Source organism: Notechis scutatus, chromosome 10 (genome assembly GCF_049901735.1).
Source record: "Notechis scutatus isolate UNSWTSFEM ecotype Mainland chromosome 10, rNotScu1.2, whole genome shotgun sequence".
Classification (NCBI taxonomy): domain Eukaryota; kingdom Metazoa; phylum Chordata; class Lepidosauria; order Squamata; family Elapidae; genus Notechis; species Notechis scutatus.
Window position 1 is genome coordinate 11411790 of NC_142018.1, and position 16352 is coordinate 11428141.

The 16352-nt window shown below is 40.9% G+C and overlaps 1 protein-coding gene across 5 annotated transcripts in view; it reads left to right on the plus strand.

Annotated features, from left to right (window-relative positions):
- Positions 1-5794: 5794 nt before the first annotated feature.
- Positions 5795-16352, plus strand: part of ZNF185 (zinc finger protein 185 with LIM domain) — a 59731-nt gene continuing 49173 nt past the window's right edge. For 3 of the 5 annotated variants that reach the window (XM_026674679.2, XM_087972113.1, XM_087972111.1), the window contains exon 1: positions 6178-6324. The gene's annotated coding sequence lies outside the window, so the exon portion shown is untranslated. Of the gene's footprint in view, positions 6325-16352 lie in introns of all 5 variants that reach the window. The other 2 variants (XM_087972114.1, XM_026674680.2) reach the window with 2 other exon arrangements.

Consider the following 16352-nt stretch of genomic DNA (forward strand, 5'->3'; position numbering starts at 1 on the left):
TCTGAAAGTTGAATCATGGCAAGTAGACTTACAAGTTGCCTTATAAGTCCAGTTGTCATGATTCAACGTTCAGACAATTCTACCTGGATGACTGAGAATCTTCATCAATGTATACTGTGTGGGGTTTCTGATGAAATCCACTTGCTAATATTGGGGGAACGGTTTATCCCCATAAGAAGATTCAGGGGGGGACTTTTTATGGTAGTTTCAACTAAAACACTTTCAAAAATATCTATTACTTTTAAAATATTGTCTCAGTTCACATAAGCGTGGATTAAGATGTGAATATTAAGAATATTTCTGCTGCTTGTGACTGGTGCAATTGCTGTGAGTTACCAAAGCTGAAGAAATATATCTCTACCTTGAGATCCAGTGTTCCAATATTTGAGGGGCTGCCAAAAAAAGAGGGGATCAAACGATTTTCCAAAGCATCCAAAGGAAGGGCAAGAAGCAATGGGTGGAAACTAATCAAGGAGAGAAGCAACCTGAAACTCAGAGGAAATTTTCTGACAGCGAGAACAATACACCCGTGGAACACCTTGCCTTCAGAAGTTGTAGGGGCTCCATCATTGGAGGCTTTGAAGAAGGGACAGGACAGCCATTTGTCTGGAATGGTCTAGGGTCATCTGCTTGAGCAGCGGTGGGGGGGGGGGGTTGGACTAGAAGATCTCCAAGATCCCTTTCAACTCTGCTATTCTCTTATCCCTCCAAGCTTTGAAGGTCCACCCTTAAGCTGATAAATGGAGCCTACTGGGTTGGTGGCCAACGAATCTAAATACAGCTAGAACTGGTCAAAGGAGAGCCAAAATGGGACACGAGGGGTGGTGTGATGCATGGAATTCCTTTCCTCCTCCAGTGACTCACAGCCCTTGCAATGCGCAACTGTTGGCACACCCTTATGCAGAAAGGGTTCAGATGAGGTTGGCCTTTTGTTCATGAAGAATGCATAATCTCTCTCTGTTCGTGGGAATTGTCCCTTGGTAACGCTTAACCTTCTGAAAGAGACAAGGGATAAGACCCAAGGATGAAACTTCCACCATCGCACATCTAGTTAGGGATTCATGGTAAGCAGTTCCATCCGTCCCAAATGATGTTCAACAGAGGTGGTATTCAGTCGGTTCGGACCGGTTCAGACGTACCGATAATGGAAATTTTGACCAGTTTGGAGAACCGGCAAATACCACCTCTGGCTGGCCTCGTCCACCCACCCCTGCTGTTTCCCATTCTTTTGAATGAATTGGCATTCTTCAGTCTCCAGAGACTATGGTATCATGCTATGAAACCGATAACTGCCACTTCCTGTGTTGTTTCCATGCTGTATGCAAAGCTGGAGTGTCCTCCCCAGAGCATGAGGCCTGGGCAGATCCCCCCCTCTCCATGTCACTGAAACAGTCTAATGGAATGGCAGAGTTCCAGTTGCGCCACAGGAGTTACCAGAACGTGATTGTACACAGTCACGAACTGCTTCTGGGACTCCGGCTCTGGATTTTGCCTCGAGGTTGAACTTCTGAAGCCTTTCCCAAGAATAATTATAGCCACAAAGCAGTGGAGGTTTGAAATCAAGAGTTTCCCTTCTCCTAGAACCATGATGGCGAACCTATGGCACGCTTGCCACAGGTGGCACACAGAGCCATTTGTGCAAGCATGCGAGCTGCAGGAAAACTTACCTCACTGTGCATGCATGCACGTCACAGCTGTATTATGTAAGGAATGCATTGGCCACAGCAGTGCAGTGTTGCTCACAATTCTCCGTTCCATTTCTGGGTGGGAAAAACCCAGGAGGGTAACTTCTCTGCATTTCTCCAGGGGAAGGAGACATTCTCCAGTTAATTTCCTCAAGGGCAAACCTGCCTGCAGCGTGGCTACTCAAAATGTTCCTTTAGAAGAAGAGGCCCTCTTGGTGTAGGAAGCACAAGAAGACAAAAGAAGCTTCCAAGACCAATAAACACAGACCAAGACTCCCAACCAATCAGGATGAAGAAAAAACCAGGGGTGACATGATAGCAGTCTTCCAATATTTGAGGGGCTGCCTGTCAGCTTTGGAAACCTTATTCAACGGTGCCACATAGCTTGAGAAAGTGGGAGGCGGTTGATTTCAATTGAGTAGCTCTAAGTAGACAAATTAGAATTCTTTTGTTAGCTCAAGGTCATGGAGTGTGGCGCAGGAACAAAAAGGAACTTACTTTGGGATTGGTTCATGTGATGTGATAATGAGGGGAAAGGGGATGGGTTGTAGTTTGGGACACTGTGGAAAGTTCCGGGGGAATTTAGTTCTGAGATTTCACAGGTGTGCCAGGTGCTATTCTAACAAAGGTACTTTTGAAATGATGCTTGTCTTGGAGTTATTGACTGGAACGGAGGTTTGCTGGAATGCTGACACTGCTACCAAGAAGGGAGGGGCAATCTATTCTTCAAAGCCTCTGAAGGCGGGACAATAAGTAATGGATGGGAACATATCAACCAGAGATCCAACCTAGAACTAAGGAGAAATTTCTTGACAGTGAGAACGGTCGGTGGAATGGCTTGCCTCCAGAAGTTGTGGATTCTCAAGAAGCGATTGGACAATCATTTGTCTGAAGTGATAAAGAGTTTCCTGCCTGAGCGAGGCCTAGAAGACCTTCAAGAACACTTCCAACTCTGCTATTCTTCTGGATCTAATGGGATGAGCAAAAGCAAGCAGAGAATTAACCTGCCTGATATCGATGATAACCAGCATCTTGAATTGCTGGTGCTGGTTACCGCTGATGAGAGTGGTATTAAGGCAAAAACAACCAAGGGATGTATGAAAACCTCCCATCTTCATGCAACCATATCTCTGTAGCCTGCAAGCTTCTTTTGACTTCTGGTGCTTCCTACACCAAGAGGGCCTCTTCTTCTAAAGGAACATTTTGAGGAGCCACGCTGCAGGCAGGTTTGCCCTTGAGGAAATTCAACTGGAGAATGTCTCCTTCCCCTGGAGAAATGCAGAGAAGTTACCCTCCTGGGTTTTTCCCACCCAGAAATGGAACGGAGAATTGTGAGCAACACCGCACTGCTGTGGCCAATGCATTCCTTGCATAATACATGCATATTATTCTTTGAATGCCTAATGCATTCCATGTGCGTAGCCTTATAATTCTTAAGGCAACCTAACAAGATAGGCCAGGGCTACCTGTATATGTTTGGCAAAAGATGGCAAAGGTAGGCAAGCCGTCTAACCACTGTAATGTTTCCTTGAGTTCCTAATGCAGTCAAATGGCACATTCTTAGCTCATCCTATCTCATGCCTTTCTTCGCTCCTTTAAAATCTTATTTGCGATATGGGTGTGTGCAAAGGGACACCTTGACAAGACTTGCAAACTGGTGAAGTTGCAAGCTTTCCCAATGTTTGAAATTAAAATAGCAAAACTGATGTGCTTTGATTTGTTTCGCCCTTTGGCCTTAATGACATTAGGAAGAAGCTAACAAATTTGGAATTTAAAAAAAAAATGCCTGTAGCCTTTCCAGTGACTAACGCAGAGTTTATCCGTAATCCTGCGGAGGTGTCACAACGCTGAGCAGACTTAAGGGATGTATTAAAGCTGGTGAAAGACATTGCACAGTTCTCCTGGTGAAATCTTCACGGGTGTTGAAAGATTCTGAAATGCGGAATAGATTGATGTCATTTTAAAAGCATCGGCATTTGCTGGCATCATTTCAGGCCAGAGAATTTTCATTCCGAGAAAAAAGTATCTCAGAATGTCAATTACCACTCACCCTCCCCAGCCAAGGAAAAAGTCTGAGTAAACTCTCTCACTCTGTTTCATTTTAGGGTTAAGCATCAAAACATTTCCACACTAGATAACTATTGCTTTTAAAATAACAGAAAAAGTAAAAAAACAAAAGATAATTATAATACAAATGCATATCTTCTCAAAGAAAAAAAGCAATATATAAAAACTGCTTTAAAAACTGAAAATATACAAAGAAAAAAAGAAGAAGCAGAATATATTCGTTCAATAGCTACCAGTCATAATTCTATATAGACTTACCGAATGTAAATATTATTCAAGGATGTATATATTAATTTCTAATATGCTTATAAAACTATTATTCTTTTTTGACCTACTGTATGGTATTTTGTATAAATGAAACAAAGTCTACATCTGGATAACTTTAAAATTCAGTGGAGTTCAGTGTTAAAAAACACATATAATGAAGCTCAAGCTTTGGATGAAATCATGAAATTTTGCCTGAACTTTTATTGGGTTTACTATTAACCTTGGACAGAGGATTATATTGTCTCTTCCACTCTCATTTAATAGGATGATGAATCCATTGGAAGGGCATATAAAAACCCATTTGATTTTCTTTCATGGAATAGTTGGGTTGACTTGGCTTTCAAAATTATGCCCCTTGTTTGGAGGACGAATAGTGTGGTGTTTATTCCTATTGTAAAGTTTAAGGTATTTAGATAACTGGGAGATTAATATTCATTCATTCATTCATTCATTTAAGTATTCGTTCACTCAGTTATTCATTCATGCAGTTTAGTTGCCGCCTGATTTCAACCAACTCTGGATTGTCTCAGAACAATAGCAGAACAGAAAAAAAAAAAAAAAGTGGAGCACAGCACGTACAAAATAACTACAAAATAATTATGAGAGGGCAAAATCCAAACAAAAAAGCAATCATATATCGCATTGTGATGGGCCAAAAAAATCTGCCTTGTGATTTTCAAATCTTTACTTTTGTGGAAAGGGGGAAAAAGTATTCTGTATTCTCAGAACAGTTGAAATTATTTTATATGTTACTCTTGCTACTATCTGGGGGGATTTCTTGATTCTTGGATCTGGCGTAGGGTACTTCTGCCATCCTCTTCCGTTGCCTTCAGATCTTTTTGTTGCACTTTCTGAATTGAAATCCCCTAGGAGAAAAATTGATATTAATCTTTGCTCAGGATCTCAAGGGAAGCCAGAGAACACAGGGCTGAACACTGATGAGATGGCTAGAAGGAAATGCTGGGATGTTATTCACACACAGCTTTGGATATTTGTAATCTGTTAGATCGATAGAGGTAGAAGGGATCTTGTAGATCATCTAGTCCACCCCCTGCTCAAGCAAGAGACCCTAGACCGTTTCAGACAAAATCTAGTCAAGGCAAGATTTGCCATTTGTCAGAAATGGTGTAGGGTCTCCTGCTTAGACTAGATGACCTACAAGATCCCTTCCAACTCTTGTTATTTTGTTATTCTATTAAAGCACGATGGAGTGGTATATGTCTAAATGCTATTGGTATTGTGAGTGCAGAGAAGAGCAACCAGGAGGATTAGGGGACTGGAGGATAAAACATATGATGAGAGGTTGCAGGAACTGGGCATGCCTAGTCTAGGGAAGAGAAGGATAGCAGTCTTCCAATATTTGAGGGGCTGCCACAGAGAGGAGGAGGGGGTCAAGCTATTCTCCAAAACACCTGAAGGCCAGACAAGGAATAATGGATGGAGAGTTGAATAAGGAGAAATTCAACCTGGAAATAAGGAGACATTTTCTGACAGGGAGAGCAATCAACCCATGGTACAGAAGTTGCCTTCGGAAATTGTGGGAGCTTTATCACTGGAGACTTCAAGAAGAGACTGGACTGCCATCGGTCAGAAATGGTGTAAGGCCTCCTGCTTGGGCAGGGGGTTGGACTAGATGACAAGGTCCCTTCCAACTCTGTTAATCTTTAATCCTCCTTTGCAGGACATCTCCAAAACCAATCTGTTTTCAATGAACCGAAGGGCAGCTGGCAGGCTGACAATACAGAGGAATGTTTGGCACGGCAATAGTCTCCATCGTTGGGCGATTGTGCTACACTAGGCAAGAGGTGAGAAGTGGCTTTTCTGCGCAAGTTAGATGCTGGGGGCAGACTGGCTGCTTCTTGCATCCCTAATAGCCTCACCTGTCAGCCTTGCCTGCAGCCAAAACCCCAGCCACCACACTTGCTTGCTTTTCTCCTCTGGCCCAGGACATCTCAAGTGACACAGGGCAGAGAATTCAAAGAATGTGGAAGGGAGAGGCCATTCCTGCTGGCTGAAGCAGAGAGGGAGGGAGAACACACACTCTCTCTCTCTCTCTCTCTCTCCTGTGCCTGGGATGTAGGAACCTGTTTGATGCCCTGCAGGGTAGAAGCACCCTCCCATTTCGTCAGTCTTCCCTCCCATAACAAGGCTGGGCCCCAAGCTGAGTTCATGTGTGCGTTTTGCCCACACGTTGCCCTCCCTGCAGATTGCTCACACCGGACTGAAGACGGAGGCTGTTGCATGATTTAAGATATCTCTGCAGAAGGAAATCCCCAGTGCGGCTTCTACCGTGCAGCTGTCCGAAGTAAGTCTCTTTTGGTTCTGTTGGGCAGGCACAATCCTTTGGGGGCGGGGGAACAGGAGAAGGGAATTGGCTTTTCCTGCAAGCTCATCATCAAGGGTTCAAGGGTCCCCTCTGCCCTGGACTGTTTTCCATGCCAGATATGGGGAGCCTAGGTTGGGATGAGGAGGGAGGACAAAGAAATCTTGCTTTGCCGTCCTCAACTCCTGTTTTGCCCTCTCCTCTACAACCATCTCAACTGTTTTCCATCTTCCATCATGTAGGGGGTTGGACTAGAAGACCTCCAAGGTCCCTTCCAACTCTGTTATTCTATTCTGTTATTCTGTTCTGTTCTCACAACCTACTGATGAAGTCATGAGAAGTTACACTGATTTGGGCTGACGTAAGCAAAGCGAAAGGATTGATTTGCGATAAGAATATATCGCTGAATTGCTCTTTTTCCTGAAAGCACAGTGCTTTCTTCCTGGGTGCATCATGTGTCCAGAATAGTGGTCTTTTAAGGTAGAAGAATTTTGGAAAAGAAAAACTTTTCCGAAGCGTGTCTCCATGGCTCTTCCACACTCATTATAAGCTGAAATGGGAAGAGTTTAGAACTTTAGATCAAGGTCAATCACTGGAGATTTGGAGTAAATTCTCCATCTTTGTCCCCTTTTTGCTGTTTTTGGGGGAGCAAAGACATCCACTCAGAGTTCAGAAGCCTTAAATGCTAAGGCTGCTTTGCCTTATCCAAAATCCCCTTTGCCTTTGTGCATTTCAGTGTTTTGCGCCAGCAGCAGCTCTGACCTTGTCTCAAAAGTACTTTTCAAAATAGTTTTTTTTTCCCCTTGGAAAACGTTTTGCTTCTCATCCGAGAAGCTTCAACAATTCGATCTGGGTTGACTTCGCTCTGTATTTAAATGCATCGATGCAAGCCTGTTTGCTCCAGATCTTCCGATGCAGTCATTTTCTTTTACTTTCTTCTTGAATCCAGCAACTCTTCCCTCCCCCCACAACAAATGGGCACGAGATGCGTGAAATCTGCATCTCGGGACTCTTCCAAAAACTGACAGGTTTCTCCAAAATAAACGCTCAGATTGCCCTGCCCTGAGTTCTCTTTTGGGTGCCTGTCAGTTGGGCAGCTCTTGGTAAAATAGAGTGTCTGTGCTAAAAATGAAAAAAAAAAATGTACCCCATGGGTAAGCAGAGCTTGGCACGGCTTCCTCAGCTGGGCGTCTTCCTTCTGTTTTGGCAGCTTTAAACTCTGCCCATGCTCCAAGAACATCTGTCAGAGAGCTGAGGAATGCAAGCCGTTCTCAGAAACCACATGAAGAGAATGCTGGTTTTAAAAGTAACCGGTGTAACAGAGATTTGTGCCAAATCTTTCCTCCTTATATGAAAACTCCTCCTTATAAAGGCATTCACTAATTTTTCTTCCTGGGCCTTTCATAACTGCACCACAAGCAGAAATTAAACCAAACAAAACTTCCCAAATCCTTAAGTTATTACACGTTGCTGACCTGTGAAGTTTTTTCCTCTTCATTCGGTTCATTTTATTTTTGCAACAGCACTGTGAGTAAGGGGAAGAGGGGAGATAGTAGTCCTCGACATATAGCCATTCTTTCAGCAATGGCTTGAAATTACAATGGCACTAAAACAAGTGACTTATGACTAGGTCTTGTATTTAGGACCATGGTAAACATCCCTACGGCCATGTGATCAAAATTCAGGAACTTGGCAACCATCATATTAATGATGGTTGCAGAGTTCCAAGATCATGTGATCATTGCTATTCAGATAACAGGGTAATCAGAGTTGGAAGGGACCTAGTAGGTCATCTAGTCCAACCCCCTGCCCAAGCAGGAGATCCTACACCATTTCTGACAGATGGGCAGGCCAATGATTTCTTTAAACCAAGGGTGTCAAACTTGATTTCACTGAGGGCCACATCAGCCCTCTGCCAGTGAAAATGGAGCTCGGGGCCACCACACATGGTCTTCCTGAGCTCCGTTTTCACTGGCAGAGGGCTGCAGGAGGCCATCATGGCCAAAAATGGAGCCCAGGTAGACTGTGTGCTGCCTTCCTGAGTGCCATTTTTGCTGGCAGAGGCACCACTGGCCGCTCCTTCACTGTTTCTAGGGCAGCCCCACAGGCCAGATCTAAGCACCTCTGGCCACCAGGCCTTGAGTTTGACACCCCTGGTTTAAATGCTGTGGCAAAATAGCTGTAAAATTGGGTGCAACTCAGTTAAAGAATAGAATAGAATAGAATAGAATAGAATAGAATAGAATAGAATAGAATAGAATAGAATAGAATAGAATAGAATAGAATAGAATTCTTTATTGGCCAAGTGTGATTGGACACACAAGGAATTTGTCTTGGTGCACATGCTCTCATTGTACACAAAAGAAAAGATACATTCGACAAGAGTCAAGAATCATAAGGTACAATAATAATAGTCATAGGGTACAACAAGCAATCAAATCATACTAGGAAACAGTCCATATAAATCACAAGGGTACAAGCGACAAAGTTACAGTCATACAGTCACAAGTGGGAGGGGATGGATTAGCAGCAGAAATTCTGGCCCCCAATTTTGGCAGGAAGTCAAGGACTGCCTGTATCTGGGATGGTTGCAAAGCGAGTTTCTGAGCTGATTGAGGTCATGATGATGCTGTTCCTTCATCTTCTACTCTCCCCTATCTTGGTGTCCACCAAACGTGTTAGGCAACCAGCTTCTGTAACTGGTAGTCAAAGTGGCTGATGATTAATGATACCACTCATTCTATATCAGAGGTCTTCAAACTTGACAGCTTTAAGACTTGTGGACCTCAACTCCCAGAATTCCTCCTCCAGTCATGTTAGCTCAGGAATTCTGGGAGTTGAAGTCCACAAGTCTTAAACGTGCCAAGTTCGAAGACCCTTGGTCTACATCATTTTTCTGTATACAAATGCTATAGCGACGAGTGTTGTGCTTCTGCCATTCACCTGTGACTTAGCTGCGTGACTTAGTTGAGTGTTTGGGACATCAGTAGAACAAGTTCCACTTCTCTTCATGCGTTTTGGAGGGAGTTGTGGAATTCTACAGCTTGTGCCCCACCCAATGGCTCTTGCCCATCAAGTTTACTTTGCTCCTAGTTTGGAATGAATGTTTGTAGAAATGAGAGTCTGCTTCCGGGATGGTTCTGAGCAATCTTCTCAGTGACCCACTCAGGTTTTCAGATGAGCACAAATCCAGTTGGATGTTGCCTGAATTGTCACCTTGGTGACCTGTGAAGATCTGTGAGCCCTGTGAAATAAATAATCTGTCCAGGTGATTTGTAGTCATCAAGGATTGATCAGTATTCTCTAATGTCTCAACTATTTTGACTTCTACTACACAGATATTGGCCCAGTTTTAGAGTTATTCTATGGATGTCAGATCCCAAGCCCTTCTACCTTATTTCTTTCTAAGATGCCTTTGAATAAAAAAAAAAAGAATTAATATCCTCTCCTCAAGAGGCTGGCTTTGGCTACAATGGTCTTCAAAAACTATCAACCCGTCTTCAATCTTCTGTTTCTGGAGAAGGTTGTTGAAAAAGTGCTCAGCCTGAAGCTCATCAGAACTTTGAAGGAAATAGATTATCTAGACTACCCATTTCAATCAGCTTTCAGGACTGGATTTAGTTGCGAGACAGCTTTGGTTGTGCTTATTTATGACCTGTGATGGAGTCAGGATAGTGATGGTATATTTGTGCTTCAATGGCTTTAGATATCATTGACCAAGCTATCCTTCTGAGTTGACTCTATGGGTTGAGGATTGGGGGAACCATTCTACAGAGGTTAACTTCCTAGTGGTCACACCATGTTGCATCAGGGAGCTAAGAAGTTAGTCTGCTTTATGGGGCCCTCAACATCTCCCTAACCTTAAGAGACTCCATGTTCTCCTTCTCCCCATTAAAGCCCATGAGGCAGTCATTCAGACAAAATAAACATAGGTGCCCAGTTAGATGTCCAACCACTGCTGTTGTTCAAAAACTAAGTAGAGTTGGATCAAGTTAACAGTGAATGGAAGAGTATCAAGAAATACCAAAGAGTAGTAGACTGAAGCAAATGATTGTAAAATATATTGGAAAAAGAGAATGATGAATTTCTCCCATATTGTTGTCCAGAAGACTTCATGGATGCATTCATGAAATCACTAGAACCTAAGCCTTTAGAAGGGGTTTTACCTTCACCTAAATATGGCTAACTAAGCTAAGGCTGTGCGTGTTCTGTGAGAGCTCTATTTATGGAAGAAAAACAATTAAGCATTACTAAATACCTCATTTTATTTCAGCGAAAGTTTGTGGGGAAAGGTTATTGCTCAGTAAGAGCATCCTTATATCTGGAATGTCCCAGGTAGAATTTCTGATCCAGATTGATCTGGGGGGAAAAGGCTGCTGTCTTGGCAACTGGCAAAGTCAGGGACGTTTCTCTTTATATGGGACAACTGCAGTGAGATTATTATATGCTCGAAGATGGAAAGGTTTGACACACTAACTGGAATGGAGGAATGGCTGGTGAAGGTGATGGAACTTGCAGAGATGGCTAAGTTGACTTCCTTGATTAGAGGAAAAACATTCATGGCTTGGGGCAAACCCTTCGTAGACTTTTTTTTGCATGAAACAGTAAAAAGTTGTTCACATTGCAGCCCTGGTCAAAAGGGCCCAGCAAAGATTATGCTACCTGAGACTTCTCAGAAAACAACAACTGAATGAAAAACTGCTAGTGACCTTCTACCGCTGCACCATAGAGAGTATTTTAACTTACTGCACACCTGTATGGTTTGCCAATTGCACAGGAGCAGATAGGAAAGCACTCCAGAAGGTTAATGTCATTGCCCAGAAGATCATTGGTTACCCTCTCCCCTCTTTGGAAGAGCTTTATAGCTCCCAATGCCTTAAGAAAGTTCAAAACATCCTCAAAGATCCATCTCATCCTGGGAAGACTTTTTTTGAATTGTTACCATCTGGCAGATGGTACAGAATAATAAAAACAAGGACAAATAGGCTGAAAAACAGCTTCTATCCCAGGGCAGTAACTCTACTGAATTCTTCTGTATAGTGCAGTGTTGGTGTGGTGTCGGGGGTTTCCGTTTCAATGTGTGGAGGGTGAAGGATGTGTGTCTGTGTTTATTTTCATGGTGATGGTCATGATGTGCACTGAAGATGGTGTTTGATTTCGTTGTATGAGGTGCAATGATAATAAATTACATTACTAAACTAAAGGGACTTATGATTTTTGGTTTTGATGATTAGGGGGAAAAGGTTAATAGAAAAATGTGAGCTTTTTTTGTAATAATATAATAGATAATTTTATAATTATACTTGAATTTGCTGCAAAGAATATTGGAAGCTTCTATTTCTCCTCTTTTCTCCTCTATTCTTTTTATTCTGAATTAGTCTCTGTTAGCTTTTAATGTTTCCTTCTTTATATAAGGGAGGCTGCTGTCTCAAAATCTTAAGATAAATGCAGCTCAACCATTCTCAATTGTGTGACTTCAGTATACAGAATATCACACCAAACAACTATCACCCCATTCCCAGCTTCTGGACAGAGTTTTAAAAAAATCTGTTGTGACCATCAACAGCAAATGCAGGAGAGAATAGAAGGCTGGGAAAATTGGCATATATAGCATTTGAGAGAGGTGAACCAGATGGCAAACTGTAAAAGATAAGTTAAATTAAGTCAGAATAGTCCTGGATCTTCATCTGGCACAATGTCTGAATCTTGTGGTTATAAATCATCCTTCATATCTTAGCATGCCCACTGTGGCTTATTATAAAAACAGCAATGGAAGCTTCATTTAATGTTTTGCACAAACCTAGGCGTTATCGTTTATAAATCATGAGTTTTGTCTCAAAAGGCTATGTGACTTGAGTCAGTGTGGACACATTCACTCATGTGTCATGTGTAATGTGTTGGCCCTATTTCTCTTCTGTGTGGAGCAATTCCTGGAACTGGGAAGACAATGAGGAAGTGACTGTAATTTAAAATCATTTTGCAAGTAGATTCATTGCTCTATGTTATTTCAGTCTCCTCCATCAGAATAATCTAAACAGGAGAAAGAATATGGAAATAGCACGTGCAGGCCAAAGGAATGCATTACATCGGCAAGGAGAAAAGAGAGAGAGAGAGAAAGAGAGTGAGAGAAACCAACCTACCTCAGGCAATTTATTTATTTATTTGGAAAATTTATATGGCCATGCAACTCACTGATGTTGATTCAGGGCACCTTCCTTACAGCAATAAAACCCCGAACCCAGTAAGCCCCTTCACCTATTGCAATATCTGGCCATGAGAGCAGTGCCAAGTTTCAGACAGTTGATTTGATTGAATGTCCCTTTCTCCGAATATCCAGCTTGAAACAATTCCTCGCATTTGTTTTCCAAACTGAAGCTGAACAGGGTGTTGAATTGTGAGCCAAAGTATACCTGATGCTATGATAGATTGGTCCAGGGAAGTCCAAGAAAATCTATCAAGAGCAAGTAGCTCTTTGAAGGCCCAGGTGGAGAGATAATCTTCCAGTTCTCCTATTGTGGTCAGGAATCAGTGGTTTCAAATGTTGCTCAAAAGTAGCTTGAGCCAAGAGGACTAATGGCTGAAGTTCAGCCATATCTGGAGATCCATACATTCCCAGGATCTATGGTAGAACCTGAATTATGAATCTTTTGATCACCTACAACATATCCTGCCTGGGGTGTTTATACTGCAATAAGGCATAATTTGGTTTGACTTTGTGCAACGTGCTAAGCCTTAAGCCATGTTTTCCCATCCACCGTGGCTGGACTCAGACGAGTCCGTCTATTAAAATCAAACAAGGCATGGCTCACCATCTTATATATGGACTTGAGTCATGCGTGATTCAGACCAATGCTTCCTTTAGTTCAACACTGCTGAATGCAATTAATAATGGAGTCGCAAGTCTTAAGTGAGGCACTTTCTTGACTGTGCTATCCAATTCCCTTCCCTGGAATTCAAATTGAGTTTTTTTTTTTTTTTATGAATGCAAAGTACCACACAAGCTTGGCTATCAACTTATGGATATTCTGTTTGTGTGAATGCAAATGTGGGTGGAGGGGTTTCTTCCTAATAAGCAATGCAAACAGGATTATCTTATAGGCTTAATGCTCCTTCTCACAATCCATGTCTCTCCCAACTGTAATGTTTACTTCTATTTCTGTAAACAGGATGGATCCACCAGTTCTGGAGGGGATTGCTGTGCTCCTAATGACTACTTTCGTGTGTTGTTTATGCCTAGCTGATTTAATTGGCCAAAATTAGCATTTATCATATCTCTTTCATTCATTTTATACTGCTCCTAGATGTATGCGAGGCTAAAATATGGTTAGAGAGGCCATCACCTTTGATAACTTTCAAACACAACTAGAAGGTTCGGTTTTGATTTCAATTCGAGTTCAATAAGCAAATAAATAATTCCGGAAAAACCTCTGATTGAAGAAAGCTGCCATAGTTAATATGAGTTACTGGGCCGTATCGTTATGACGTCTAGCCAGGAAAATGAAGGAAAACCTGGGAATACATACAAGGCCAAAATAGGAAGCACATGAATTTTACAGACATATATTAAGTCAAAAATAATACTAAAAGCCTTATTATCGAACATGAATTTAACATTTGTAATAGAGAGATTTTCCCCAGTCTAGGTAGACAAACATATCTAGTTTAAAGATGGGATATCTGAAAACTTGTAAATCTTTGGACTGTTTTCCTCTACTCTGACAAAAGCCTAAATTAGAAAATGAATAGAGTAGAGTAGAGTAGAGTAGAGTAGAGTAGAGTAGAGTAGAGTAGAGTAGAGTAGAGTAGAGCTGGAAGGGACCTTGGAGGTCTTCTAGTCCAGCCCCCTGCTCAAGCAGGAGAACCTATACTATTTCAGATAAGTGGCCATCAAGTTTCTTCTTAAAGACCTCCAGTGATGGAGCGCCCACAATTTCTGAAGGCAACTTCGGTTCCACTGGTTAATTGTCCTCACTGTTAGGAAGTTTCTCCTTAATTCCAGGTTGCTTCTGTCCTTGGTTGGTTTCCATCCATTGTTTCTTGTTTGCTTTCTGGTGCTTTGGAGAATAATTTGACCCCCTCTCCCCTCAAGTACTGGAATACTGCTATCATGTCACCCCTAATTCTTCTTTTCTCTAGACTAGCCAAGCCCAAATCCTGCAGCCATTCTTCATATGTTTTAGTCTCCAGGCCTTTGATCATCTTAGTTGCTCTTCTCTGAACTTTTTCCAAGGTCTCAACATATATTTTTTTTGAAAATTTTATTGATTTTTGAAAACAAACATAAACAAACAAAACATAAAACATAAAGACATAAAACATCTTTTTTGAAAGCAGCATACTCCCGGGTTACATTTCTTCGTACAGACACAAATTCCAGTTCATGCTCATTTTTATATTCCATTCCATATCTTATTACTATTCTACGTTTTCAATATAGCTTCTCCCCTCTTTTAACTTTCTTAATTTTATTTTATTTATTTCATCTCAATTCAAATCATTGTACTTATATTCTTTGTCTGTCCTGTTTCAGTTGTCTACTATCTTTTCTCATTAAACAAAATTTCTCCTGTAATCACTGATTGGAGTATGACGCCTTTATATCTTTCCCCTAAAATTATAACACTTAATATAATACATAACTTCCATTCGGATTCTGTTTGGCACTTTCTAAAATTACATACTGTATTTTTAAAAAAGAAAAAAATTATAAATGTATAATATAATTAGAACAACAATCCATACCAATTCAATTCTATCATTAATACTAATATTCATTTAAATCTTAAACATTTTACACATTACTTTTCAGATAAATATCATACTTCTATGGGAACACTTATAAACTTTCCATAGTTAATTCCCCCCCACTTCACTTATATTTTATAAAACATTGAATAATTAAAATGTTCCCATTCCTTCCTAATTCAATTCTCTCATTTATTTTATTTCATTTATTTTGTTCACAAAAGTTTCACTAAATTACACTATTTTATCCCTCTTTTTAATCATATGTTGTTTCCAATTTTCTAACATTATTTCTATTACAAATATCACAATACCATCTTATGTGCCTTCACAGAATCCCTTTTTCAGTTAGATTTTCACCCATTATCTCTGAATAAATACTGTTTCTTTACATCTTGCTCCAAACCTTTGTAACTTCTCTTCCTTTCCTTCTTTCCTTTCTTCTTCTCTCTCCCCTTTTTACCCCCCTGTCTCTCCACCTTCATTTCCCTCTTCTGTATTCCCCTTTTCTGTTGCTTTCCCACATTATATCCACTTTTCAAATTATTTTTCCCTTTTTTGGTTGTTTTTAAATCTTAAATTCTCCATTCTCTTTCCCCCCTTTCCCCTTTCTTCCCCAGATGGAGTTACTTGTCCATTAAAGATGGCTTCTTCTTTGTCCCAATCTTCTTGTTGTGCAGTCTTTTCTTGTTGTTTCTCGTAATTACGAATCGCCATTTCTAAGAATTGAAAAATGGAGCCAAAGGAGCCCTTCCCTTCTTGTGTCTCTTCTTTATATTTTTTAAATTCCATTTTCAGTTCATCCAGAGATAGTGCCATTGTAAAAAATTTTAAACAACCACCCAATTGTTTTTAGTCATTCAAATATAATATCCAAAAATCCCAAAGTCACAAAGCAATCCAAATACACACAAGCTGTTTCTTTTTACACTTTCTTCTTTTTTCACTTTTTCTTCCTGGGGTTACTATTTAGTTGCAAAGTTCCAGTTAAAATGTATCTTTTAGAAGTCTTATTGAGATTTTACATTAAATTCTTTTGAAATCCAGGCAGTCTCCTCCTTCCAGATCCTGCCCTTATTCTTTTCCTCTCCCTTCCTACTTATAGACAAAAAGGATTTTTTAATGTCCAGAAATCTTTATTGTCCCTTTGGCATTTAATTATATTTTCAGCTTAATTATTGGTGCCAAAGTGGATTTTTCTGATTTCTTATTCAGCTCTCTTCGTTGTCAATGTGAGGAAGGAGAGAGAAGAAAAAAAACCTTTC